This window comes from Anser cygnoides, chromosome 3 (genome assembly GCF_040182565.1).
Source record: "Anser cygnoides isolate HZ-2024a breed goose chromosome 3, Taihu_goose_T2T_genome, whole genome shotgun sequence".
Classification (NCBI taxonomy): domain Eukaryota; kingdom Metazoa; phylum Chordata; class Aves; order Anseriformes; family Anatidae; genus Anser; species Anser cygnoides.
In genome coordinates, this window is record NC_089875.1 from 13,962,852 (window position 1) to 13,989,468 (window position 26,617).

At 45.8% G+C, this 26,617-nt stretch overlaps 2 long non-coding RNA genes across 5 annotated transcripts; both read right to left on the reverse strand.

Annotated features, from left to right (window-relative positions):
- Positions 1–4,772: 4,772 nt before the first annotated feature.
- LOC106045597 (uncharacterized) lies at positions 4,773–13,197 on the reverse strand. Of its 2 annotated transcripts, XR_010830056.1 has the most exons (5): positions 13,062–13,197; positions 12,080–12,177; positions 9,585–9,711; positions 8,817–9,007; positions 4,773–8,631 (listed from the first exon to the last, which is right to left on the reverse strand). It is a non-coding gene; the product is annotated as an uncharacterized lncRNA (long non-coding RNA). The 2 variants fall into 2 exon arrangements; XR_010830057.1 differs by lacking the exons at positions 12,080–12,177; positions 13,062–13,197 and adding an exon at positions 12,372–12,889.
- Positions 13,198–13,203: 6 nt separating this feature from the next.
- On the reverse strand, positions 13,204–22,463 carry LOC136790332 (uncharacterized). Of its 3 annotated transcripts, none has more exons than XR_010830054.1 (3): positions 21,301–22,463; positions 15,132–15,258; positions 13,204–13,411 (listed from the first exon to the last, which is right to left on the reverse strand). It is a non-coding gene; the product is annotated as an uncharacterized lncRNA (long non-coding RNA). The 3 variants fall into 3 exon arrangements; XR_010830055.1 differs by lacking the exon at positions 13,204–13,411 and adding an exon at positions 13,422–14,272 and having other exon boundaries at positions 15,132–15,224; XR_010830053.1 differs by lacking the exon at positions 13,204–13,411 and adding an exon at positions 13,422–14,272.
- Positions 22,464–26,617: the final 4,154 nt, after the last annotated feature.

Sequence of the window (26,617 nt, forward strand, 5' to 3'; positions counted from 1 at the left end):
GTACCAGGGACAATCCTGCACAAATTGTCTCGTATGGATCCTGCACGGACATACAGCCACGACACCTGTTTTCAGGGTGGGCAACGCATCTCCTGAACAGAAGGTGTGGAAGGCTGGCTGTGTGCCTGAAATGGGAGATGTGTCAGCTGGCAGGCTGAGGAAACAGCTATTTTTTTATTCAGATGCAAGCTGATGGTGAGGGCTCCAAAATGCATATATAGTGCAAATTAAATTGAGGTGGGAATAAGCAAAGCCATTTCTAAATGAGTAAGTAAAGGAAGACCGTACTTTTTCCAGACTATACTTTATTTGAAGCAGTACTAAAGCTAGGTGACTAATGACTCGTGTTTCTTAGGGTGAACAGTGCTGGGAAAGGAGGTGCCATCCTCTTTGTAACTGCTAACACCTTTAGCATGTCAAACTTAAGTTCTTATCAAACCACAGTAGCACTTCTAATACTTCTCCTACAGCAAATTTTTTGTGTCAAGTAGGCTTTCTGATGATTTCTGGTCAAAAACTACTAAGTGATCCACTGGGAGCCTTGGGCAGGTAGTAAGGACCAAGTAAAGACCAGCACTTTTGGAACAGCAGCAAAACAGTGGAGATGGGCAGCCAGCCAGGGAAACATTCAGATAGGGCTGTTCCCACCTGTTTTTCCCCAAGTAGATATTTGGGTCTTCCCTCCTCGAGCTAAGTACTAGCCTGCTAAAGGACATCAGGCACACTTTTCCAAGACCTGGGTGTAAGGTGCTGCTAAGGGAAAAGCTTTGCCCAGACTTTCAGAGGGTTTGCTGGTACAGGCTCCTGCGAGGTGGGATTGTAAATCCAGCACAGTGGCTCACGTGCAGGCTGGCCTTTCCTGCTTCCAGGCTGAAATCTCCAGCATTTCAGCACACAGAGTGACTCACAAGCTTCGCTCAGCTCCCTGCCAGGCAGCAATCCTTACCTTGCAGCCTGACTCCTGTCATTTATCCAGAGTTTCCACAGAGACTCCTCTAAAGGCTCTGTCTCGTGGGTTAACTTCTGCTCCAGAGAAATATATAAATGAGCACTGTAGCTAAATCAATTTGACACTCACAAGTGCTTAACAAAGAGACATGCACCTGAAATCAAAGCAGTTCTGAACGGTTAATCGATGGTAAGTGAATCTGCATTAAAATGCGTGAGAGAGCTGTGCTGCTGTGCTCCAGTTTCAACAGGCTTAAGAGGATTTCATACAGCAAGAGAGAGACACTACACAACAGCAGGAGGACAGAGGCAGCATTTCCTCCCTTCATAACCCCAGATCACCAGCGCAAAGAGAGACCTGTCCCTGTTTTCCATGCTCTGGCCTTACCCCTTTCTGGCCAAATGTCATTCAGCAAATTTGCTTGTTTGTAAGGCAGCACAACAGCTCTAGCCAAAACCAGCCTCTCTAGGTTGTAACCATGAATCATTTACTGTCTCTGTAATCCAAACCAAAGAGGAGTTGTGAGAAATATTTCTCCCAGAACCTGTAATACTGTATAGATGTGCCATTACGGACCTAGCCTTTGGGTAACCTGTAAACCTTTCAGTGTCTGCCAGCGCAGAGCAGCTCATGGTGTAAAAGAGCTCAACAAAGGGCTTTGCCCTTGGCCCTGGAGCAGTCAAGTTAGGATGACACTCAGCAAATGGAAAATCCCATCCCATCCCTTCTTTGCAAGTAGAGGAGGCTCGGAGCAAGATAATGCAAATGAAAAGTCTGGCCCTGTGACTTCCTTATCCTATGACCCATAAGCAAAGTGGGGGCTGCAGTTTCAAGGCAATTCACGCACTGCGGATGCTCAAATCCTTGTATTGTAATGAGAGCTGAGGTCCCAGATCTCTTAGGTGCCCTGAAAAATTTCAGCTTGTTTAACACTGTCCTGGGCCTGCAGACCCATGCATCTGATGAAGCAATACTCCCTACTGATGCAGCACTCTTCCTCAGCCCGTAGATATATCACTGCAGAATTCAAGACGGCTGCATTTCATCTGAGCCCACACGGGATCATGTGAGTCAATGTGTGGAAACCACAGCGGGGTAAGAGCCTCTCCAGAGATGTTTCTGGATGCTTTATGACAACCAGGAAATCTCTAGCTCTTTCTGAGATCAATTTTCGCAATAACCTTCAAAGAGCCTTTCATTTATTTGCTTTAACCTTGTTCATTCTGAGAGCCAAGGTCACGCAGGGAAAGGCTTGCACAGAGCAACAGCACTAAAGAAATTAAAAAAAAAAAAAGGCAAGCGGGATGACTCTCTTGAGCTGTTGCTAACATTTCCAGCAATAGACCTTCAAGCACGCTCTATATATAGCAATTAGTTAAAGTTTATAGTTAACTGACGTGACTCCAAACTGCATCAGACAATCAAGCCTTCAGGTAAGAGTGCAGCAGCTCCAAGGATGGCATGGATGCTTTTGAACAGAAATACTCAGCTTTTTCTGTAAATTATTGCCTCCTTTTCTTATCAGCCTCCCAGCTGGCTGAGAGCGTTGCTGCAGTGATATGAGCTAAACCTGAACATATTTATTTCAGAAACACGGTGTAGCCAGCAGCAGAACAGGTAGAGCTCTCCAGTGACGTCATGGAGGGGTTTTAGTTCAGGGCTAGAGTTATTTGTGGCTCTCCTCAAAACATCTGTTGATAAACCAGCAAAATAACTGAGGTTGTTTTGTTCATTTTCCTTGCTATTTGCTGCCAATTAGAGATAAATAAGTAACTGCCATCTTTAATGAGACTTTAGTGACACTGGCAGCAAGCTTTTGATGGCAGATTGCGAAGGGAAAGCTTTATGTGTGTGCTGGGTCAGTTGTGCCACCACAAACCTTAGAAACAAGGAGACCTGAAGGTCTGAAATTTATACCCCATGAACACATGGGCCCAAGAAGGGCTTAGTAGACCCTGCCCCATCTAGCCATTGACACACTGCATGGCCAAGTCTAACCAAGGAACCTCAGTACTAGTGGTGATGGGACCTGCTTCCCTCTCTACATCAGTGCCATAGCTACAGCTTTCTGGTTTGAGGAGAAGCCCCTTGGGTGGCTGCACAGATGGCTATGGTGGCAGAAACACTTCTGCACACTTGAATGAAGGGCCTGTGCTTAAAGGAGTGGATTGTTTCCGTTGCAGTTTTGGACATCTGAACACAATTAAGAGTCACTAGATGTGCACCCAGAGGGGGCAAAGAGAACCAGATCTGTAGGGGCTAAGCTATGGCTAGCACAGTCCTCAGCAGGACAGGGAGTCACCTTAAGTTATTCATCGGCCTGCCCATTCAAGCTGGGCCAAAAAAAAATGTTATTTTATTGATGATTCTGAACCTCTAAACTGAGCTCACTAAGTAAATGTCACCAGGGGTAAGTTAAAACAATAGTACTAGAGTGGGAAGGGGGGTTACGCAGAAGGAAATACTGTGAGGTAAGATAGTTTAAATATGCTTCAGTTCTACTTGCAATATACAAAAATTCTGAAGGAAAGGCCCTCCAGCATTGAAAATCTAGCTTTGAAAACATAAAATCCTAGAGTTTTTGCAGGTTGGGATCTCTGGTCCAACCTCTCAGTTAGAGCACAGCCAGCTTCAAACGTAGCTCAGGAAAGAAAAGCATCTTGAATCCAACCATGATCAGATCAAGCCATTTTCGATAGAGGGGAGCCTTTTATGTGGAAGCTCCTCAACTGTTCCCACTAAGTTAAGCAAGGGATTGGCTAGCTGGCAGCTGTTTTCAGGACAGAGTTTTTATTTGCCTGGTTGCTGTTTTGCTCTTCACAGGGTAAATGAACGAGAACAGGTTGAGCGTAGGAGACAGGGTATTCTTACCTTTAGAAAATGAAAAAGTAATACAATTCTTTTTCCTCTTCTCCCTATCTACTGGGCGGTTCTTGGTCAAGAATTAAATATATCTTGGAAACTGACATTCTTAATATGTTCCCCACTTGAGATGAGAGGGGAGGAAGCCTCGGCTCAGAGAATCAGAAGGAAAAAAAAAAAGTAGCTGTCCCTCTTCAGTGAGCTAATGTATTACCTTTGCAAATAGGCTATTTGAAAGCTAGTTGCCATTGATTTCACCTGCAGTTGATTTCAACTAAGTCATCACCAGGGACATAACATGCATAGACCCTGCTTCATGGTCAGACGGGTTGAGGGTAGATGTAACTTTAACCCAGTTGTTTGGCCTCCTCCTTTGGAAGAAAAGTGTTCCTGATATTGCAGGCTGGGGGTTTATCAGTGCTATGAGGAGAAAATGAAACAAACAAACAAAAACTACACCTTTAAAGCAGAGTTGTCCCACAGAGGGAAGGGATGATGGGCCACATGCTGCATGCACTGGCTGACATGTTTAACGGACAGCACTAGTGAGCTGGAGCTCCAGGTCTGGCTCGTTATTATTTAATTTTTCTTTTTACAGAAGAGAAAGGGAAACACTTCCCACACTGGCTCCCTACCATCAGCAGCTCTGATCTGTCATGCTCTGCAGCAGGCATGACGATGTCGGGGGAGTTCCTTCTGTTCGCTTCCTCTCTCCTCTGCCTGTGGGAGGGATCCCAAGAGCAGCAGGGTTGCAGTGGCTGCTCAGCTAGCCCGGTGCTGCAGCTGGGCAGCAAAAGGTGCTCTGGGGTAATGCCTTTAGCCTCTGGGTTTAATCCCATGTAGTTTGAAAATTGCTCGGCTAGCCTGGTTTGATTTGCATGGCCCAAGGAGCTGAGACACAAGGCACCTTTGCCCCAGGGGCGTTCCTGGTGGGCAGGTGGTTCACAGCAGCTGCTGGAGGTGTGCTAGGAGATGCTTGAGCCTTCCTCTCTGAAAACATTTGCAGCATTTGCTGTCTCCCCTGCTGCTGTGTTTTCACACCACGCCCCTCCACAACAGCACTGAGAGTGTCAGGACTGAAGCTGTTCATCCAGTGAACCTCCAGGTTTCCCCTCTTCACTCTTGCTGCAACCAGTCCTGTACCTGCATCCATGTATGAGATGGACTAAGGCTGAATCAGTGGGACAGATGCTGTTGTATGAGGTCCTAGCTAGGCCCTTTGCAGGTCCCCATCACACACACACGCTTCCTGGATGTCCAGGAATGCATCTTCAGCAAATAATCATCTTTACTTGTTCACAGTGAATTTCAGTACATTCCCTAGATTCACTCATGCCTACCCTGCCAGGATGTTGCTGACCATTTATAACCAAGCAAAACAGCTCAAGTGTAGAAGAGAAAACACCGTTCCACCAACCCCCAAACCTGCACCTGAATAAATTTCCTGAATATGGCTGCCAGACACCACAAAAGTGTTCAGATGCTGGGCAGAGAAGGAAATTCTTCAGGTAAATAGCTCAAAAAATATCGTTCAGCTCTAATATAAATCCAAAATTATTGGTATTTCTCCTGCTTTCCAAAGAGTTCATATCCTCTGGTTTTGTACACAAGAAATCTTCTGCAAGTCATTTCTACCTTAGGCTACACTCAGCTGTGGTGTAGCTTTCTTTTCTTTTCAAGCTTTAATCAGCAATGAGTGGAACCAATCCATTTTGTGCAGACTTCTGGTAACATAATTAGTTAACTGAGGCCTTTGTCTCCTTAAATTCAAATATGTTACACTTCCCTTCCCAAACCTTTAAATGGATACAAAATTAAGTTATCTTTGGGGATTGTTCTGGTGTTGGCATGCTGTTTGTTCAGAAAGCTTATCTGCAGCACCAGGACAATCTGCCACTTAAAATGCAACAGCTGGGGATATTTTATTTTCTCATGCTTGGTCTGAAAGCAGAGGTGTTCTTAATTAATTTTTAAAATGCTCCTTTAAAAGGCTCTAAAGTAATTAAAAGAATGACAGGAGATGTGGTATATTACCAGTGCCAAATATGATTCAGACAAACTGTCACTAGAAAATGTCTTTGACAATTCAAAGTCCTCCAAAATCTATTATTAAAGCTGTTTGGGCTTTTTCATTTTTTTCCTCCTGTCAGCCACAGTGCTAAACATTATCTCAGATCTAGCAAAATACAGATTACTGCAGAGGGCTCTATTGTGTTTTATTCTATTCACTGGCATTGGGAACCTGTCGGCTACATGGGTTGTAGCCTGTGTCAGCCAGCACCAAGCAGCGTGATTGCTGGGCAATTGATTTCCTCTAGTGTGGCTGGACTGAAGGAGCATGAGAATCCTGCCTCTCCTATTTCTGCTTCCAGACTGCAGAGCAATATAGTAAGGGAGGGCTTTCCAGCATGTCATTGCTCTTGTCTTTACTATCAGCCCGTCCATCAGTCCAGGTGATTGGGTTTTAATTGCTATTACCCCTTCTCTGGGTCGCTTCTATCCCCAGACCTCTATCCCCTCACCTTTCTACCAGAAGTCACAGACGTTTTTACATACCATCCTTTTCTTTTAATAGGCTAGCTGTTCTCTATCCATCCATGTCCTTTCCCCTCCACAAATTCTGCCACAGTTCTCTCATTCAGCTGCGATTTCCACACATCCCCAGCTCCCCATCAAAAAGGCTGCAGTCTCTATGCACACCTCCCCAGCTAAGCTCATGCAGGGGTGGAGAAGGAACGTGATCGTGGTCCAGCCCAAGCTACAGCCAACCTATGCTAGGCTCTGCCAGGCTCTGCCTTTTGCAGGCTGGATGACCACCGTGAGCTGGCACCCAGCTGGGATAGAGCATAGCTTTGTACAAAACCCTCCTGCCTCGGTTTACTTAGATGGTGCCAGAGATGGAGCCAGGGCCTTGGTACCGCTGTTTCTTTTTGAAAATACAGTGCAAAAATAGCACGTTAACCGTAAATACTGCATTCTCCCACTTTTAGCTTTCGGTGGCTGAAGCCTGCAGCAATTTGGTTATTTTTGTGCAGCGTTAATACTTTGACAGCACCTCCAGGAGCCACCGTGTGTCACCAGCTTGCTGAGCACATGGGGCATGGCCAGCCCATGGAACGGCCATACTGGTGGGCTTTGTGTCTCACATGCCGGTCTCTCTCAGGGAGCTTAATCCCCCTTTATCACCTCAGTGATAGATGCGTGGTCACCTTCAGCATAGAGAAAGCAGGTGTTTTTGTGGAGCATTGGAAGTTGCTGCTGCTGAGCCAGCTGTGCTCACTGTTTGCACCTGGGGATATATACAGTGAGGTTGTCCCATGTGGAAGGGTAAGGAATGAGCTAGTGAGATAGAGGCAACTTTGCCCTAAGAATAGATAAAGCCGTGAAAGGGGAAGCACGGAGGTGGAGAAGAGGGGTTGAAAGCCCTCAAAGGAGAGAGATGAAGGAGAGTTGCATGCAGCAGGCCAGGTGGCCACAGGATATGAAAATCCTCCCACTGCTCAGATTTGCCTGGCAACTCTTTTTTTTTCCTTTTTTTTTTTTGGCTGCCAGCATTGCTGGTGTATTGCCATACAGATGCGGCCTCCATCTGATGGGGAACGGCAGAGGAGGGAGCTGTAGGAATGGATCCCCACTCTCAGGAGATCTGTGCCTTGTGAAGAGGCCACAGTGAAGGTGTTGGCTCAATGGCAGCACCCAGCTGCTCACGGCCCTGGGATGTTGTCTGCCACCTTGTAAGTGACAGCTCTTTTACAACCCTCAGAAGCAAGTGCTAATTAGGAGCCCAGCTTCATGTACCAGCAGTGTCCTTCACCACAGCGAACGGAGGGATATGGCAGTGTCATCTGCACAGCTCCCTAATTAAACGCAAACAGTGAAAACTACTGGCCCTTGAAAAGCAACTGTGGAAATAAACCATGGAGGCCTTGTTTTATTTCTGGTCACAGCAGGGTTAAAATCTCTTTTTGGGGCCTACCTGACAAAAAATCTTTATTTAGCTCTTCTGAGAATAGAGTCAAATAGGGTTCTGTATTCCAACCCAATGGCACAAATGCCCCAGTTTTTATGCCTTATGAATAACAGGTTGTGTTGTTAAGTAGTACAGGGTCCTCTCAGAGTCTGAAGTGGTCTCTTCATGCAAGATGAAAAAAAGTCCTGAGTCAGAGACTGAAGCAAATCTCTTTAGCAGCAGTGGTGACAGCAAAGGGTGCTGACACTAGGCCCTGAGGTTGGTATTCAAAGACAGCTGTGGTGTAGGTCTAAGAATAAAATTAAAAAGGAGAGGCAGCTGCTGGAAGGGGAGAAGGTCTGGAAATGTATGGTGGGGTCTGGGGTGGAAGGAAGTCTGGCTCCTTGGGCTGAGGAAGTGCGAAGGAAAAAGAAAGAAGGTTTGAAAGCAACCCCAGGCCGAACACTACAGTTCATAACCAGGAGGAGATCACAGAAAGGAGCAATGTAAGCTTTGGCTTACACAAAAGCTACACAATGTGGCTTTGTGTAGGATAAAAGTTTCGATGGGGTGTGTGGGAGGGGATTTTTACCCAGCATATCTGTTTGCTCCTCTCTTCCCTCTTCAGTTACGGTTCATTGGAGCTAACAGTGCTTCCACCACAGCCTCAGGCTTTCAGCATCTCTTCTTCTCTCCCTTCCCCTGGACTGCTTTGCCCAGAGAGCTTTTCCTTCAGCTTTCAATATGTCAAATTTCAGTCCTTGCTCTGCGATGAAGTGGCAGCAAGCCCCAGCAATATCCATTCAGGCATGGTGGGTGTCTTTTCTGACCATGCAGCATTCCAACAGATGCAGCGTTTGCAAGAGGCAAGCTGAGGAGATATTTCCAATCAACAAAGAAGAGAAAGGAACGTCAGTGTCAAGGCCTGGGCTGCTTGGCAGCCTCCACGCAGAGGGAAGTGCAGGGATCTCTCCATCCTGGGCATTTCTGTGGCCCGTGTGAGGAAGTTCATGGACTCCCAATGCGGGTGGGAAGGGCCCTCTGTTGGTCTCTTACCCAATGTCTCTCCTGGAGCAGGAATACCACAAAGGTAGAAACCTGCTGGTGATTTTGCTCTCCAGTCTCCATGAAGAGTGCAATAAAAAGTGAAGCACGGCACCTTGCTGGAGCTCCATGTTGATGGGCTTCATTTGCCTCCAGGCGAGGAAGGTGCGTGAAGCAGCACAGGCCAGTGCTTATGATTTCCCCTGGGAAAAAGGCAGGAGCAAAGGTGTTTAGAGTCAGACAATCTCTTCAGCTTCTGTGCACCATTATATACACACGTAATATTAAAGGCAAAGCTGCTGTGTTTAAAGACAGCACCAAGCCTTCCTTTCCAAAGTGAAACTTTTTCATCCCTTTAAAGGACTGATTTCTTTGACCCAGCAGGGAGGAATCTGACATGTCTCACCAGGAGGCCGTGGCTTGGAAAATATGCTGTGCTTTCTGCAAGAAGCCTCCTTGCACACCCAATCTATCCTGAAGGCCTTCACCCACATAGTATTTTGGACTGAAGACAAAATTTGCGGCCTACATATTGCAACTGAGTCAACAGAGGGGAGCAAAGGAAACGTAGCTCAGCAAGGCCCTTCAGAGCAGCCTTGTCCACCCTCTGTGACACAGAGGGGATGGGAACATCGAGTATCAATTTATTTCTCAGCACTTTAGCAGCAGATGCTCCAGACATGGATCATCTTTAGACACAAAGTGTCCTTCCAGTCATGTTTGAATCACCTCCCCCAAGTTCCCAAAACCAGCCAAAAAGCTTAAAAACACATGCTTAACTGATATTCAGCAGAGGTAGCTTCAGATCAGCGACAAGTCCCCATGCAGCGGGTGAAGGCTCTCCTCTGAGCGCACTGCAGACTACAGAAATGCTGTCAGGGAAGCTTTGAAACTTGGCTGAATCCTTCTGTCACAGGAATAAGGCAGGCTGAAAAGTAAGTCTTGATATCTGCTTGGAGACAGTAATGCTCCCCCGTGGCCAAGCCAAAGCCACACACAAGGGAAGTCTGTTACTGGAGCAAAATAATAATTTTAAAAAAAAGGGCAAATGAAGGATGTTGAAAGAATCAGCCAGGAAGTAGAAAAGCTGATCTGGAATGAGGCTGGTCCAGGAAGGAGGTGAGGAAAGCAAATACGACCTGGTCATGAAGAGCCCTGAGAGCTGTGGGACTCACTTGTGGAAGGAAATTGTAAGGCAGAGAGGCTGGCAGTTTCAAGAGGCAGGGAGTTTTTATAAAGACATCATGAGTTAGAGGCCATAAAACTGGAGTTTTCAAAGGGGTATCAGGCTTCTTTCATCCAGAAGACAGTCCAAACTCACTTCCTATTTTGTAGGAAACTGCCAGTTTAAGCTTTGCCTTGCTTTATATTCCTGGCTGGAACAGCATGCAAATGCAATTCCCAGAGTATTCATTCAGAAGGTAGTTTTGAGATGTGAATTTTGTAGTGAATTTATTTTGCCTTTTATTTTAAGGTTTTCCTTCTCAGGGAAACACAGTGTACCTGAGTACTACCAAAAGGACAACCTAAGACACTCTGACAAACTTTTTAAATTCAGAATTGCCAAACGCAGCTTCTGTATCATGCAGATCTGAAACAGCTGTTGTAAGTGAAAGAGCCTCTCCTTATATTACAAGGGAGGCTTGGCAAACTGTGCTTACAACCAAGAGACATTTGGGTATGGAAATGGTCGTCTTTGTCCCACAATGCATGTCTGTTAAAATAGCACTGCATAATTTTACTTAATAGTAAAAGCTTTTGAATTTGGTGGTCTGATCTTAAGCAAACTTATCTGTGCTCCCTGTCCAAGAGATTTATCAGAATAAGTCATGTCATAATGATTTGGCATCTGTAGACAGCCTTACAACATGACAAATTTAGTAATAATGAGCTTGCAGAGTCTTTCTGTGCATTGCAGCTTTTTCTAAGAAATTGGCCCATTTGTGTTTCTCCATCTTCGTGTAGCAGGAGATAGGAAAATTCACTGCAATTTTTCTCCCCTTTCATCTGTCCAGGGAACCAGACCTCCAGGCAGATAACCTACAGCCCTAAGCCAGTTTGTAGCACTTTGCAAAGCCATTGCACAAAGAAACTGGATAAGAGAACTGGGGAGTGAAAAGTTTGCCATGTGTTTGAAAATGAGCTTGTGAAAGGGTCTAAAAATACAGCAAGAGCAACTCCGTATGGTGCTTTAATTAGTAAAAAGGGTTTCTCTCCCTATAACAAATTGTAAACCTATGTCACATCAAAGAAAGGAAAGAAATAATAAAAGGCCCCTCCAAGCTAGCCTGCTCTCTGCTACTGAAACCAGACTATAAGTAAAAGTTATGGACTCCTGTTTTTTTCATTTAAAGTGTCACATTTACACTGTTTTTCCATTTGCAAGGCACTGTAACCACTCACGGTGCTTCGTGATAACATGTTATGACTATTAATAGCTATCAAACACTATGAATCCCTATTACCTGCAGTCACAGAGCAACTTTTTCATGTAATGGTTTCACTGAAAAAAATACATAGTGCACATTTCTGAGAGTATTAAAGAAAGGTTTGAGACTGCAGGAGGATTTTGTTTAAGGATTTAGCTTTATCTGGCTACCAAGCTGTAATACTAAATCCTCCTGAAATCTGCCATCAAAAATTTGAGGCTGGGTATTATTAGAAACACTAGTCCTGGCAATCGTTGAGAGAGATACAGGAGTTTGACATGTTGCCCTGGTTAAGGGGAAGATACTAATACACATCTGGGCTAAGGAGCAGGAGAAGTCTTTTGGTTAACACCATGTTGTATGCATTGTGAGCTGAAGAGAAAGCAAGCTTGTCTCTATGCTGTATCTAAAAAGCCTGCAGGCAGCCCAAACCTGCTTCTGTGCAGTTAAATTTAAGGATTTAAATTTCACTGTGTTACAAAGGCAAAAATCCAACAATAAAGGTGCAGGTTTTTTTGTTGTTTCTTTTCTCTCCTAGTTCCTAAATTAATTCTGAGTCAGACTGTTTCTTTGTGCAGGGCCACATTCATCTGAAAGCATCTCTAACGTCCATGCTGGCCTACAGGAGGTTGAGCTCTGGGTTATGATTTGAGCTATTCATTCCTTGCTTTTTCCTACAATAGCACCTGCACTGGCTTGGAAGGGAGGGGACAAAGGAGAGGTGGCAATGCTCCTTTCCACCTGCAAGCTGGACGAAGCAGTGTTCTTGCTCTCTGCGTAGTCACTGTACAGGGAGATTTTCTACTTGCTCTGGAGGCAGGTACATGGTGAGGTGACTGGACTCACGTTTCCCGATGGGCCAAGTCTTGGTACAGTGCCCCGTCTTCCCACAGGAATATCATGCGCCCTTGTGCCTTGGATGGCATCCCTGGCCTGGTTGTCTCCTGCAGCACACAGCACATCCAAAGTACTACATCCAGAACCATTTTCTGACCCTCGTTTTCCTGAATGTCCATGGCCTGCTTACTGTTGCCAGCTGCTATGGCAAGGTGAAAGTCAGGAGAAGCCCACTGGGTCTGTTATTCCGCTGTCCCCGTCCTTACCTGTTTTTTCTCTCCCAACATTTTTCTCCCCTTACCTCTCTGCAAATCAGCCTGTCACAAAGATGTTGGCCCCAATCTGCTCCTCTACCTGCTGCTTCCTTCTGCAAGTCTTCTCCACAGCCCTTCTTCCCACTGAGCACCGTGGTTTCTCCTTGCTTAAAAACGCAGCTCAGAGAGCTGTCTCCGTGGGGGCTGGCAGCTAACAGGCACAGCTGCTGGTGGGAGCTGGGCTTGCTGTGCTTGCCTGTCAGCCTAAGCAAGACTGATGGGAGATGCAAACCCCAGTAATCCCATGGTAGGTGAGATTAAAAACATCTCTAATAACATAACAACAAGGGCCTCCTCTCTGTCACTTTATTGCAACAGCTCTTGAATGCTCTGTATGACTGTAAGGCATTCAGTCCATTATCTGCTATTAAAAAAAAAAAAAAAAAACGGAGACTACTTTGCTGATATTTATTGCTTAAAGGGTTTTCCGGGAGTCAGATCTGGTCTTGGCTCAACTCTTGCTCTGCTTGTGTAAGACCTTCCTATTCTATAGTCATTTCTCAGCTCAATTATTTAATGTGCCCTTTTTGCTTGTAATAGACATTATCCCAATCCTGGCATAAGAGAAGAATATTCTTCCTCACAGTGCTAATTAGCAGCCACTGTTGGCTGCTCCTAAACAGGGTGGACCTTCCTTTGTCTGTAAAAGTCTTAAAACAATCGAGAAAGTTAAATACCTTGTGTTAAAAGGCTGGAAGTTGTCCGTGTTGGACTCCCTGCCTCTCTGTGTCTGGCAAGGTGGATGTTTCTGACTGCAGCTGAAAAAAGGATTCCTGGGGGCCATTCCTTGTTGGTGCTTTGTCCCATGGGTTTGCACTGGAGGAGCTTCTGGATGGCAACATGTGTGGGCAATGTGCAAGGATTATCCATCTGTGGCTCTTTCAGGATGGGAACACCAGAGAGGAGGGACTGGCGTCTCCTGTCGGGGAAAGCTCTCTGACAGAGCTGCCTGGAGTCACATTTGTCACCTTCCTCAGTGCAGCTTCACAGAGAAGTGGCATTCATGGTAGTTAAAATGAGCAAGGTCCTGTCCAACCAAAACAAGCCAGGAAATAGGTTAAACACAGTTTTCCATAGAAAATAAATTCATTGGGATACTGAAATATGAGAGTTTATAAGGACATGATGGCTCCAGCGACAATCAAGCCTGCCAATTCCCTCCATGGCCTGATATAGTCAGGCTTAAATGTCACAAAAGCAGCTTTAACTGGGGTCATATCTGCAGCAATTGTGTTTGTACCTTGTCTCTTATAATCCTCAGTCTCTACGCTGAAGCTTGTTTCTCTTTTTTTCTTTTTTTCTTTTTTTTTTTAATATGCCATTGACAAGTCAGCTAACACAATCCATGTGAGGGGGAGTATTTTAATACAATAAGGCCATTCTGATTGCTGTCACATCTTTTTAATAACTAGCTGCCCTGCTATTGCCACTCCAATTTCACAGCTCCTAGCTGCACTCTCCCTGGTTAATCACCACCATTTTTAGCCCGCTGATGTTAATTGGTAATTTATCATGGCTGTACCCATTTGATGGTTACTGATTTCATCTCACCACCAATGCTTCTACCTCACTGCCTCTCTGTGATCGACTGGTAAAACTAAAATCAATGAGAATTAAGTATGAAGTGGGTTTGAAATCAGAATCATTGCTGTAATTGATTCACTTTAATTATGGTGTCTCAGCCTCCCAAAGGCAGGGCTTCCATTTGCTGTTGCCACCTTGAAGGACGCACAAGGGTGTCCTGCCCCAGCTCTTCAGTAGCTACACCTGAGAGACCAAAGCAGCACAGAACTGCAGTCCCCAGGTCCCACAGCTCAGGAACAGGTGAGCAACTGCCTTGCAGCAAACCCATCCACGTCTGTCACCAGCAGAGGCTGTAAAATGATTCCTGGAGAAGAAGAAGAGGGTAGGGAGTTGTGCTGCTCTCTTTGACTCTTCCCAGGAAAACCCAACCTGTCCACACCACAGTTCGGGTCAATCAGTGACCTTAAAGAACGTGCTCAGTCCCAGGAAACACCCATCTGTGGTCAGCATCCAGGCTCTACTACACCTGGAAGCAAAAAGAGAAGTGGCACGGCAGCGTGGTTGTAGCTGCAACTGCTTGATCATGCAAGCAGAGGGAGGCTTTCTGGGGTCAGCTAATATCTTTTATTAGCTTGAGTGGCATTGTTGGGGAAAAGACCCCGCATCAGCCACTGATGAATACGTGTTACACACTTGCAGGTGGCCTTGCAGGCCTGCACACTTGTTTGACCCCAGCAAACTTAGAGCAGAAAGCAGCAGGCTCTGGCCCTGCTGCACCTGGAGCATTAGCAGAGGCTGGTGCTGCCCCTGTGTGCAGCGATGTGGGGCCTGGAGGGTCCTTGTTGGATCATACCACTGCATGTGAGTTTTGCACTATGTCAAACATGCAACTGGGAAATGCATACAAAATTTCGGTGTGATTTGCAACAGCAATTTCCCTCGGCTCAATCAGCTCCCAGGAAAGTCAGAGCAAAGCCAGTGGCTTAGAGCAAGAGATGAATTACAGACTGTGCCTACAATAGGAGTAAAACAGATTCTTCTGGCTCTGATGGGTGGGCAAGCCTCTCCTGCACTAGCACTTCCAATTTTAAAACAGCACACCCAATTTGCCGCAGCTGTGTACATTGCAGTCAGGGTTTGCAGCTCAGCAAAAACACACGGAGCAGCCAGGCTGCCCAAACAGGTTCCCTAACTCCTAGGTGCCCTGTGAGGCAAGCACTTACCAGGAATAAAATTACAGGCTGGATGCTGAGAGTGAATCGGAGCTCAATTGCACTTCTGGGGTTTCAGGAGAGCAGCTGTTTCTTTGTCTGGCCCTGAAGGATTTTATGCTGTTAGGTTTTGCTTGGCCTGCAACAGCCAAAATTAGTAATTACTGTTATAATTTTATATGTGTGTTATTATTAAAAATAATAATAATATCAAGATCTAAGTGATAACATTAACTTGTTACTGGTAGGATATTTTCTAGGCCAACAGGAAAGGAACTGGGAATTGTATTTACCATTGTAATATCCAGGATTAAAACATAATGGAGAATGGATGTAGCAATAAAGGCTGTCTGAGTTTCCAGCTCAGAGATGCAATTCAGTTAAATTACAGTTTCAGGCCCTTGCCCTTCCTTGGGATCATCCACTGGGAGAACTTAAAAATCAGCATCTCCATCCCCATATGCAGAAAAATAGCTCCAACAGATGGTGAGCATGCAGAAAAGAGAGAAAATGTCAGGGAGCAAGGGGAGGAGAGGCAGCAAGACCCAAGACGAGATGAGCTGAGAGGTGATTCTACCTCTGCACTGGCTGGTTGCAGGCATGCCATGTTATTGCAGCAGATTTATCTCCTGCTAGCAAAGGCGTGCAGCTTCCCTCTGCCCAAAAAGCTGGGCTTTCTCGTGGACAAGTGGAGCTGGGGGCTTGGAGGAGCTTCCCCCATCCTATAGTCCTGAGCAGCCATGAGCTGGTGGGCTCCACAGTGGGAACCTCGTAAGGAAGATGGTCAGATCCTGCTTCAGGGATCCACAGCGGGGCCCATTACACTATTTTCCCGTTATTTTCCGCAGTCTTTGCAAGTTCAAGAAAAGGAGAAAATCACACATGGTTTTCTCTCAGCGGGTAATGCTTTTCACTCAATAGCATTTTCAAGAGAGCGAGAGAAACCAAGCAAGGACCTCAGCCAGTGAATCAGAAAATGAATATCTTCACCTCTGTATATCTTAAATTTTCATCTCAGTGTTTTGCTGTTAGCATTTTTCCATGTTGACAGCTATATTGCTGGAACACTTCTAGCAGATACCTGAGCACTTTGGAAAAACCCTCCTGGCCACATAGCTCTTAAAAAATGTCCAGCTTTTCTAACTAGTGGAGAGGTTCATTAAAGTGAACGGAGAATTCCTTTAAAGAGCAGAGAAGGAAATAATAATAATGGGGGAAAAGCCTTGGAATGTGCCAAGGTCAAGCCATAACAGCCTGACCAAATTTGACCCTGGGTAAGATACGGAAATATCGTGTATTATAAAAATAAAAGAGTTCAAATACCTGGGGCAAATCACTCTTGCTACACCTCTCCTGTAATTCTCGTTAAGAATGGAAAAAATGCGTAACCCTGAGTTACCTGATACTTAATTTCAAAGTGTGCTGATATCCAGGGGAATCTCTAGCTGCCTTCTTAAATGGCCTGATATATTACTCTTGGTGAAAGAGTAATGAGGATACACAGGTAGCTACTCATCCATGCTCAGGGTAGGTTATGCCCGGAGCTCAGAGGCTTTCAGAGCAGGAATTGTTCAAATGCTTCTGGAGCCACTGGGAACACGTACTCTACAGAAAGTCAATTAAACTCGGTTCCTAAATCCTTTGCTCCCCCTGGAGCAACCCTAAACTTCAGTAATATTGAACTTTAAACTCATTCTCTCCAAGCAAGGTTGCTTCAGTCTGTCAGGCATCTTGGTCCCATGCAAGTGGCAGAGTCCTTACGGTGTCCAGCATAAAGTGGTCTTGCATGTGCTCACCTGCCTCAATATGACTTGCTCCTCAGCACGTATAAAATGAACCCTGGCAGAGGAAAAACTACTGAGATTTCAGATGTGTTGCCCATGCAGCAAATACCTGCCTGTCCCTATGGTACATAAGAAAGTGCTGCGAGTTTGAGCTCACCCAGACTTACTGACATTTGCATGGTCTTCTTCCTGCTGTCCTCCCATACCTCCCGTGCTGATGCTGATGGCTGTGCTGGACAGGCCAAGAGCAAACGCCTCGTCCTTTGGTAGTAATGTTGGGCTTGTAATACCAGGTCAAGGCATTGCAGGAGAAATGCTTCTCTGCCTTCTCCTAAAACTTCACAGGTAGGCTGGTTCTCCATGCATCCTGAGGACTGGTGGCTTGTGCCTCACTTCACGAATGCTATTTGCTAGCACGTTACTGGTTTAACTGAGTTTGAACGAGCTAGAGCTCTAGATCCTTCACGTGAGCCATGTTGTGAAGAGCAGAGTGCTGACAAGGAACTAACCTTGAGGAAAAGGAGAGAGGCAGAGCTGGAGGCTGGCTCAGATGTTTCCACAGACTAAGTTACATTGTCTGGGCAAAGTGTTGTCAGGAGTCACTGCTGTGGTTATGGGGCTTGCTAAGAGGACTGGGGGGTGAAAGCAGAACGTGGGACTCCAGCAGAAGGACAGGGATGCTCTCCACAGGGCTCTAGGGCTGCTTGATGCCTTACCACAGCGCGGAGGCTGGAGAGAGGGGAATATGCACGCTGGGCAGGGTGTCAGCACCAAACCACATCATTTTGCCTTGAGCACCTAAGGTAAGGGACTGCCGCTGGAGGGAGCACAAAGAGCAGCATGACTTCTTTGGGTCCATCCCAACCTTCAAGCCTGTGTGCCCTACTTCTGACACAATACTGTGGCATTGAGCCCCATCCATAGGCCTTAGGCAGGATCCCTGGCTTGTGTAGCATCCCCACCTGATTTCTCCCCACCTGGGCTGGAGCAGGCAGTGGTGACACAGGAGTCTCAAGGAGCAGCAAGTCCCACGTGAGATGCAGCGATCTATATCAGGCTGTGCACCAGTACCACGAGCCACTGCTATCAGTTTGCATCACTGAGTGTGGCTGTGGCTGTCCAGAGCCTTACTGGAGCTGAATATGATCCCTTTGGTTAGGAGAAGCAGTGCTGGACCCTCGGCAGCAGCCGGAGGAGCCAAATGACCTATGGTTGCCCAGTAAACATTTCTGCACATCACAGCATATTTGCACACATTGGGCATGACTGTTTCCAATGAGATGCCATCTGGAATAAGAACAGGCAACTTCAAGCATGTATTTGAGCATTCAGACAAGTTCAGAAAGCAGACAGGAACGTGAAAGTTAACATTCAGATATTTCCCGAGCTCATATACCTAGAAGCCAAATGTTCCAGCTAAACAGATTGTGTCCTATTAAAACAGTGCAGCAACAATAGCTTAACCCACAAGATGTCATCTGGCTCATCATTACACAACACTGTGTCCATTGGCTATGCGCACTTTCCTTGTATTCTTAATAAAAGCGTTTATGCCTTGCTACCTTCCTTGCCCACCCCAGGCACACTTCAAGGGAAGAGGGATTAATTTCACAGGAGGACATAGGAGGACAAACTGATTTATACAAATTATAACAAAACCTACTTTCCCTTTTTTTTTTTTTTTTTAATACAAAGAGCTGGTATTTTGCTGCGCTTAGGGATTAGAACTACAGTGTAGTCGAAAAAAAAAAAAAAAGTAAAGCATGTTCATATGACATTTATAAGCCATGCTTATTCACTGTATTCTTCACTCTTGTGATAGGTCACACTGGAGATCAGTCAAATTGTGATGAATGATGTAAACTAGCATCTGTAGTCAGGGGAAAGACGCACATTGCATAGCAACCAAAAGGAGTTCTTGAAAAGCTGAACAGAAAATTACCGCAGGAGCCCCCAGGTACCCGAGCTGTAAGATCAAATATCTGTTGAATAGCTGTAAGAGCTTCTGTGTGACCTGTGTTCAGCACTGAGCATCTGAAATTTCAGACTGCAACACTATCCTGTCAGCTGCTCCTTAACCCTGAAGGGGCAATGCTTCCAAGAGTTTTTTTTTATATGTTCCTACTGTCCTACTGAGCATCAGTTTCTGACTGCAAACCTTCAGGACAGCAAAGTCCACTGGGTGTCCCATCAGTGCGGGCTCTCTGGTATAGAAGGTAAAGTGTCACTGAGTGCAGTTAGTGCTGGATATGCAAATCATGATGAGTTTGCTGGGTTTTGCTTAAATAGAGGGAAGATGGTGATAGCATGAAAGTACTAGAACAGGACTGCCTTGGGGCACTTCTGTGTTCATATAGCACCAAGAATGGTGTGGTCCTCATCCATCTTTGGGTAACCTGAATAAATATCTATTAATAATCTATCAGCTTTTTGAAAACAGATACATGAGCTAAAGCCAAATCTATTAACCTGATTTTCAGGTAGAGTGAAGCCATTTAAAGCTGCTGTGGCAATGGAAAGGGCTTCATAATTACAGGAAATTACATTTATAGTTGCTTCAGGGAAATGTTCTCCAACCTTTCTACCTTGGGTTAATTGATGGACATTTAACTTAAGATATTGAACACCTTCACAAAGACAATAGATTCTCCTTCCTGATATATTCACAGTTGCTGACATGCAGCTTTCTCAATCTGTGGACCCCTGGACATTTTTCAGTGCATGCACATTTAAGCTTCCTGGAATGGGATTTCTCTTCTTTGGACATCTGTTGGAGTTGTCTGCTGCTTCCAGGCAGCAAACCACTGCTGTGCTGCAAAAGGAGAAGCAGTCTTGTTCACAGAAAAAGGCTGAAGAACACAAGTTTTGCACACAGCAGGAATGTGGTCTTAGTGTATTCATCCAAATTTTTAATGCGCTTGTCATCATGGTATTTAAGCATGACACAATGGGTTTAAAACAAGAGCAGGGGCCTGGGGCAGTCGTTTCAACCTAATTAGGTTTTAAAGGCTGAGATGGGATGGGGGAGAGAGGGATATGCACAGAAATTTAGCAATGGCATTAAAAAATTAAGGGGCCACTTTTAAGTCATTCAGAGACAGATGTTGCTTTTCCTTTGCCAAAGCCAGAAGGTTTGCTTGCAGCACTGAGTGCCAGGTGGTCCCCTCTCAAGTGTCTGAATCAGGAGGGCAGGTTGGCCCTGACTGAGCAGTGCCAGGAAGGGACAGACGTGAACTGGGATGTATTCTTGTGGCAACACAATTTCTGCTCCTTCTCTGTGGCTGGGGCAGGGAGAGGGCATGGGGCACTCACCTTTCCCACAGCACTTGGCCAGCCAAATGCATCCGTGTCACTCATTTCCTCTGCACTAGCCTCAAGAATTTGCTATTGTGTAAAGAAAACCCCTCAGCCCCAGTCCTAAGATGCTAACAGAAACATTAGCCTTTTCTTCCTCCATTCAGTTAAAAAAGCCTCTCAACATTTGTATCCCCCGAAGGTTGCATGCACTATACCCAGCCACCTCACACTCCTTTTCTCGATAACTGGAGCAGAAAAAGCTCTCTTTCTTTGTGAAGTATCATCTCCAGCCGCTGGCCGAGTTCTATTGTCCTTTTCTGGATTCTCTCCAGCTTTCCAGCAGCCTTCAAAGGAGCACAGATCTGATTCGGGCACAGAAGCTGCTCAGCACCAGGCTCCCTGGCGTGGCTCACACGCTGCCACAGCCAGAGGCTGCAGTGTCCCTCCTGGCCACAGCATCCTGCTAAAGCCTTCTCACCTCTCCCTGTCCTGTGTCCCTCACTAGCAGGGGGACCATGCATTTGTGTGTGATAACACCACTGGGATTTTGGCCAGACTTTTTTTTTTTTCCTTCAGAAAATGCCTGTGAGTCAAAGCTGAGCAGAATAGGAGCAGAAACAGAGAAAACCGAACAGGGCATTTCTATGTGAACGTTTAAGCAAGAAGCAGCTCCCCTTCCCGCAATTCCTCCACCATTCTCCTTCTATGTAAATAAATTTGCGTGTGATCCTTTGATAATCCAAGTTTGATATGAATATAGCAGTAGATTATATTCTGTATTAGAACTAGCATACTCCACAATCCATACTCCATTACACTGTTTAGGCAGTATAACCACAACAAGACTGTCACAGATCCTCGCTTTCAGGACAGTTGAAAGAATTTAGGTGGGAGGGGGAATTCATCTTCCAGAAGCAATGTTGAAGCATTGTCTTTTCCTTCCACTAGGTATTTCCATTAGGTATTGAAGCATTAGCATTTTCTGCATGGTGGAAATCCGTCTGACCAGCCCTAACTAAAATGTGCTTCTTTGAATGGGATACATTTACTGTGTAAGTTTAATAAATGGGCAATCATCTTTATTATGTTCGCTGTTATACCTGTGTCTAATTATACGTAGTTCCTGGTAGTCTCCTGTTCATCTGAAAGCGTTATCAGCATTGATACCGACACTAACCAGCGCTGAGTTATACCTGTCATGTAGGCAGGTCGTAACCCTCCTGGCATGGTCTCTGTGCTTTGTCCTCAACCCTCTGCCACTCAGCACATCCTTCAGGCACCCCACCCTATTGAATTTCAGGATGCAGGTTCTTTGGGTCTGCTGGGCAGTGGCCAAGTGGCTTCCAGAAGCTTCCAGAAACTTCCAATGGCTTCTGGAAACTTCCAGCAGCTGCTGGAGGTTGGAGTGGAGGCTGGCTGCAAAAGGCCAAGGGATGTGGGAACCAAGCTTTTCCTGGTAAATGCGCTTCATCTAGAGAGAAGAAAGTGCAATGTTGAGAGAGGAGGAAAATATTACAGATCAGAAAACCCGCCTGAATAACAAAAAAAATTAATGTGTGTTTTGTTTGCCAAGTCATGGGCACCTCCATCTTTCTTCACCAACATGGCTGAGTGCAAAGCCTTTGAGTTCTGCAGTGTCCTGCAATGCCATAGTGGTTGGTGACACTTCAAGAAATGTTTTACTCTCGCTTCATATTTTTTTTCCCAGAAATTAACCTGCCAAGCTCCGAGGAACATAGTAGCATTTAATATGGTGAGGGTCAGGAGATGGAGCATTCTTGGGAAGAACACTTACACGAGGCTTAAATTTCAGCTCTTCCTTGGCAGCCTCCCTAAAAGTCAGCACAGTGTTTCATCCTCATTCCTTCTCCTCTGCTTGGCCATCCCACAGTCCAACATCTCAGCCTGGTTTTTTGGCCTCCCTTGGGCAGGAGGAAGAGATGCGCAGCACCCACAAAAGGCCAACACCCTGGGCTAGCATGAGAAAATACCAGTTCCCCATAGCTGCCTGGCAGCATGAGGCATGCCATGCCTTCCCCGTCCCTCAGTCCCTCCTGCCCCTCTCCCCCACCCAGCTCACCCACAGAACCCCCAGATCCTGTTGGCACCGCAGCAAAGACCAGAGCTGTGGTTGCTGCGTTCAGCTGCACTGCCTGAGAGAAGTGATTTAACTCCCAGATTTTTTGTTTGTTTGCGCTCCTCCTGGGCAGCATTTGGGATTGTAATCAAAAGTGGAGCTAACACTGGAGGGGAAAAAATCAACCAGCAGCATTTCAATGTTATGGGTTTTTCCATTTTATTGTTCACATCAGAGTCTTGCTCTAAACCTCCATATCTGTTCTGCTGTGAATACTAATCAGGTTTAATATGAAGCATCAGTCATCACAGAGCTCTGCTACAGAAAATAACTGTCTACGGCCACAATTCTTCAACCTTAATGAAGTCTTGCCCAGAAAAGCTCTTCACCTTCTGCCCAGCCATGAGCAGGGAGGTGGAAATGAGCTTTAGATTGCAAGCCCCAGTAACCTGGGCTGTTTTACATTTATTCCTGGATCAGTCAGGTCCATGGATGCAGCTAACTGGCTCTCAGCAATGCCTGCTAATTTGGAAAGACTGGAGAGAAGTCCCTGGATACCAACACAGATGTTGCTTCTTCCCCTGAATGTACCTTCCTTGAAAATTAGTACAATTGTGCCAAGGGTGCATAGCTGGGGCAGAAGCTACTGTGTTCTTGGTGCTATGTAGACAAGGCAGGGAGATGGGCCTTGCCTCAAAGGGACTGGGCTCATTTTAGGAATTTCTGTAGCAGGGTGTTGCTCAAGTTTAACATGTTCATGTAGTTCTCCTGAGATAACAAAATGCTCAAGGGTTTTTGGAGGGCACTCATTATATTCTGGGGCTGAAGGACCCAGGCAAGAAATCCTTACGTACAGACCTGGTGGTTTTCTTCTCCTCCACTGCTTGTGCTCACACAGACTGGTGCACCACAGCAATGGGCAGCTAAGCTCCTCCACAATGTTCTCTCACTTCTTTTCCACAGAAAAACAGGGGGGAGAAATTACAATGAGAAAAGGCTCCCGAGTTGAGATAAGGACAGGGAAAACACTCACCAATTACCATCATGGGCAAAACAGTCTCAGCGTAAGGGAGATTAATGTAATTTATTACCAACTGCTAACAGACTAGAGCAGTGAGAACTAAAAGCACACTAAAAACATCTTCCCCCGCATCCACCCTCTTCTACCTCCTCCTCTGAGTGGCTCAGGGGAACTGGGAATGGGGTCTTGTCCCTGACGCTTCGTCTCCACCACTCCCTTACGGTCCCTCTCTGCCCCTGCTCCACGCGGCGTCCCTCCCACGGGATGCTGTCCTTCCCAAACGGAGCCTGTGGGGGCTGCCCACAGGCAGCCACTCCTCAAGAACTGCTCCCACATGGCTCCGCACCATGGGGTCCATCCCCCAGGAGCAAACTGCTCCAGCACGGGTCCCACACGGGCGGCAGCTCCCCCCAGACCCCCTGCTCCTGCGGGGGCTCCTCTCCACGGGCTGCAGCTCCGGCCCGGGGCCTGCTCCTGCGGGGGCTCTCCATGGGCCGCAGCCTCCTCCAGGCCACATCCACCTGCTCCACCGGGGGCTCCTCCACGGGGGGGCTGCAGCGTGGAGATCTGCTCCACTTTCAACCAGAAAGCAGGGGCTGCTTCCAGAGTTGATGCTGGGGAGGGGGCCCTGCAATCTGTGCAGTGGGCATCTCTCTTCCACCAAAGGAAAGAAGCTGATGGGCCTTTATCTCAATGAAATAGTGTTTGCAGCCTTCTTTACCACGGCTAGTAATTGTGCAGGAAGGCTGTGATGGGGAAAAAATCTCTCAGGGACTTCTCTGCAGGCCTTCTTCTCATATTGAAGTTCCAGGTCTGAACTGCTCTCACAGGGAAGAATTTTTTTCTCGTTTCCAGTTGTGACTTCCCTTGTTGCAATTTACTGACTTTGCCTCCTCTTCTTCCAATTCGTATTTCTGAGATATCCCCCTTAAGGCAGCTGATGACAGCAATAAGATTTCTCTTCCCTAGACAAAAGCAACCCGTGATGTGTTCCAGCCCTTTGGTCACCTTACTGGTCCCTTGCTGGATGACTGTTGTCCTGGGGAACCGCAGGCTATTCACAGTTCTCCAAGTGCAGCCTCAGTAGTATCAAATAGAGTGGAAAAATAAGTTTGCTTGGCCTTTTAGCTAATGCAGCCCAATATGTGGGCACACGCACCACATATGGTACACCACAAGGGCACACTGCTGGCTTGTACTGTTGGCTGGTGTTATTACACACACACGCACAGAGTACACAGCTCTGCAAGAGAAGAGCTAGACCAGCAGATGCTGTTAAGTGCAGGTTTCCCTCTCCTTCACCAGAACAGTCCCAGAACCTTTCCTGCGCATATTGCATTCATGAAACGGTACAGACAAGAAGTTGTGGGACAGAGCAGTGAAATGGAGCTTGTTGGAGCTCCTTTTTCTGCTTTGATTGGAAACACTTGTTTTTGGTCTTTCTAGACAGAGAGCAGATGGAGAGCCCAGCAGGGCAAATTTCCAGCTTCCTAATGCAGTGTTGTATTCTCATCTACGGTGACAAGGCTTTGCAGACAGGAGAAGCATGTCTGCTGCAAACACCCAGCCACGGCTGCTAATTAGCACCTCACAGATCTGTAAGGAAGATAATTTTTCTTACATGAGGAGACTGGGTTAATGTGATCGCTCACAAAGAAAAAGGGAACATTAAATAATTGAGATGAGAAACAGTTGCAACGTGGTCACGTCTGAAGTGGGCAGACCAGAGAAGTGTGGGAGCCATGTGGGGTGAGGTTCTGCATGCAGTTTGAAATGCAGAAGAGGAGGAAGAGGGCATAGGCAGCCCTGTTTTCTCTCTAAGCGAAAGAAATTATTGCTTCAGATAGTACCATGGCCTAAATTAAAGAGATGACTCACCCCTCTTAGTAGTTTCAAAGTATCATTGGGGATTTTTTTTTTTTTAATCAGATTATCAGTTTTGTGTAGTAGGGAGTTTGGGTGAGCAGTAAGACGAATGTTGCTAAGAAATTCATGTACTAGTTGTAATGAACTCAATGCAGAGAGAAGACGTAAAATAACCAGCCATGAATACTGCACAGCAAACGGCACTGCATGCTTTCAGGCACACTCACACCTCCAATGGGCACATTTTGTAAAGTTCAGTCAGATGGAAAGACTTAATGTTTTTTGTTCTCCTCTCCAAGTAACAATGACAAGATGAATTATGATTCCTGGGGGCAGCAGATGAAAAATCATCTTGATCTTTTTCTATCTTCGCTTCAGAAACCACCTGTGGTAGGTGGAAATTCCAGTTTCCACCAACGTATAAGGAGCCTTAATGTGCCATTTGCCCTGAGACAATGCAGCCTCTCTTCCTGTCAAAACAAACTGGGCATAATTTCCTAGCCTTCACCCTTAACCACATGGCCATAGGGCAAAACAGAGCCTCTAGAAAAAAAAATAAAAATACTGCTGTTTGGATAATGGTGGATCACTAAGGTTAATTATAATGTCTCTGTGCAATGGTTTGGAAGGCATCAGAACATGACACTGAGCTGTTTAGATAGCGGTGCTTGCGTAGTGCAACACCATGTAATTGCTCAAACAAGACACAGGAGCAGGCTGTTATACAAGGAGCTACCTTTATTAAGCGATTGCTTCCATTAGCAGCATTTTCTCTTCTGCCAAAATATCACCTCTTTTAAACAGCTAGTTTCTCTTGGCCCTCTTTGTCAAGTTGGCATGAATTTTGTTGCTTTCCACAAGAGCCCTTCCCTTATCTAACGAGTCTTTGCAGATAGCATGGTTTGTGCCTTATCTTAGTGCCTGCTTGTGAAGGGTTTTTTTACGTGCTCTGAAGCTAAGATTTTGAAGTCATAATCATAAAGAAAATGGAGAAGTTTGATGGGGTCAGAAACCACTTCTGTCAATCTTCTCTTACCAAATGTTTCTCAAAGTCACATCTGTTCCCTGCTCTCCAATGTTCTTTTATTTGAAACGCGGGTCAGTTTAAAAAAAAAAAAAAAAAAAAAAGAGAGAGAGAGAAGGGAAAGAAAAGACTTCCAAATTTTTAATCAAAAATCGTGAAAAAGAATGTTGTTTTGAAATTACTTTCAAAAATATATAATTTATTACTAGTGCAAGGAAAACTGGTGGAATTTCAGGAGCAGATGAAAGCAACTGCAGAGTGATACAACAGGGAAGGAAAAATCCTATATTTATATATAAAGTGATGGGTTGTGAGCTGGCTGTTACCACTTGAGAGGGAGAGACCTGGTGGATGCGACACAAACAAGTCATGAAAGTGCCAGCTCTGTGTACAGTAGCTGAAAGAGCAAATCAAGAATTTGTAATTAAA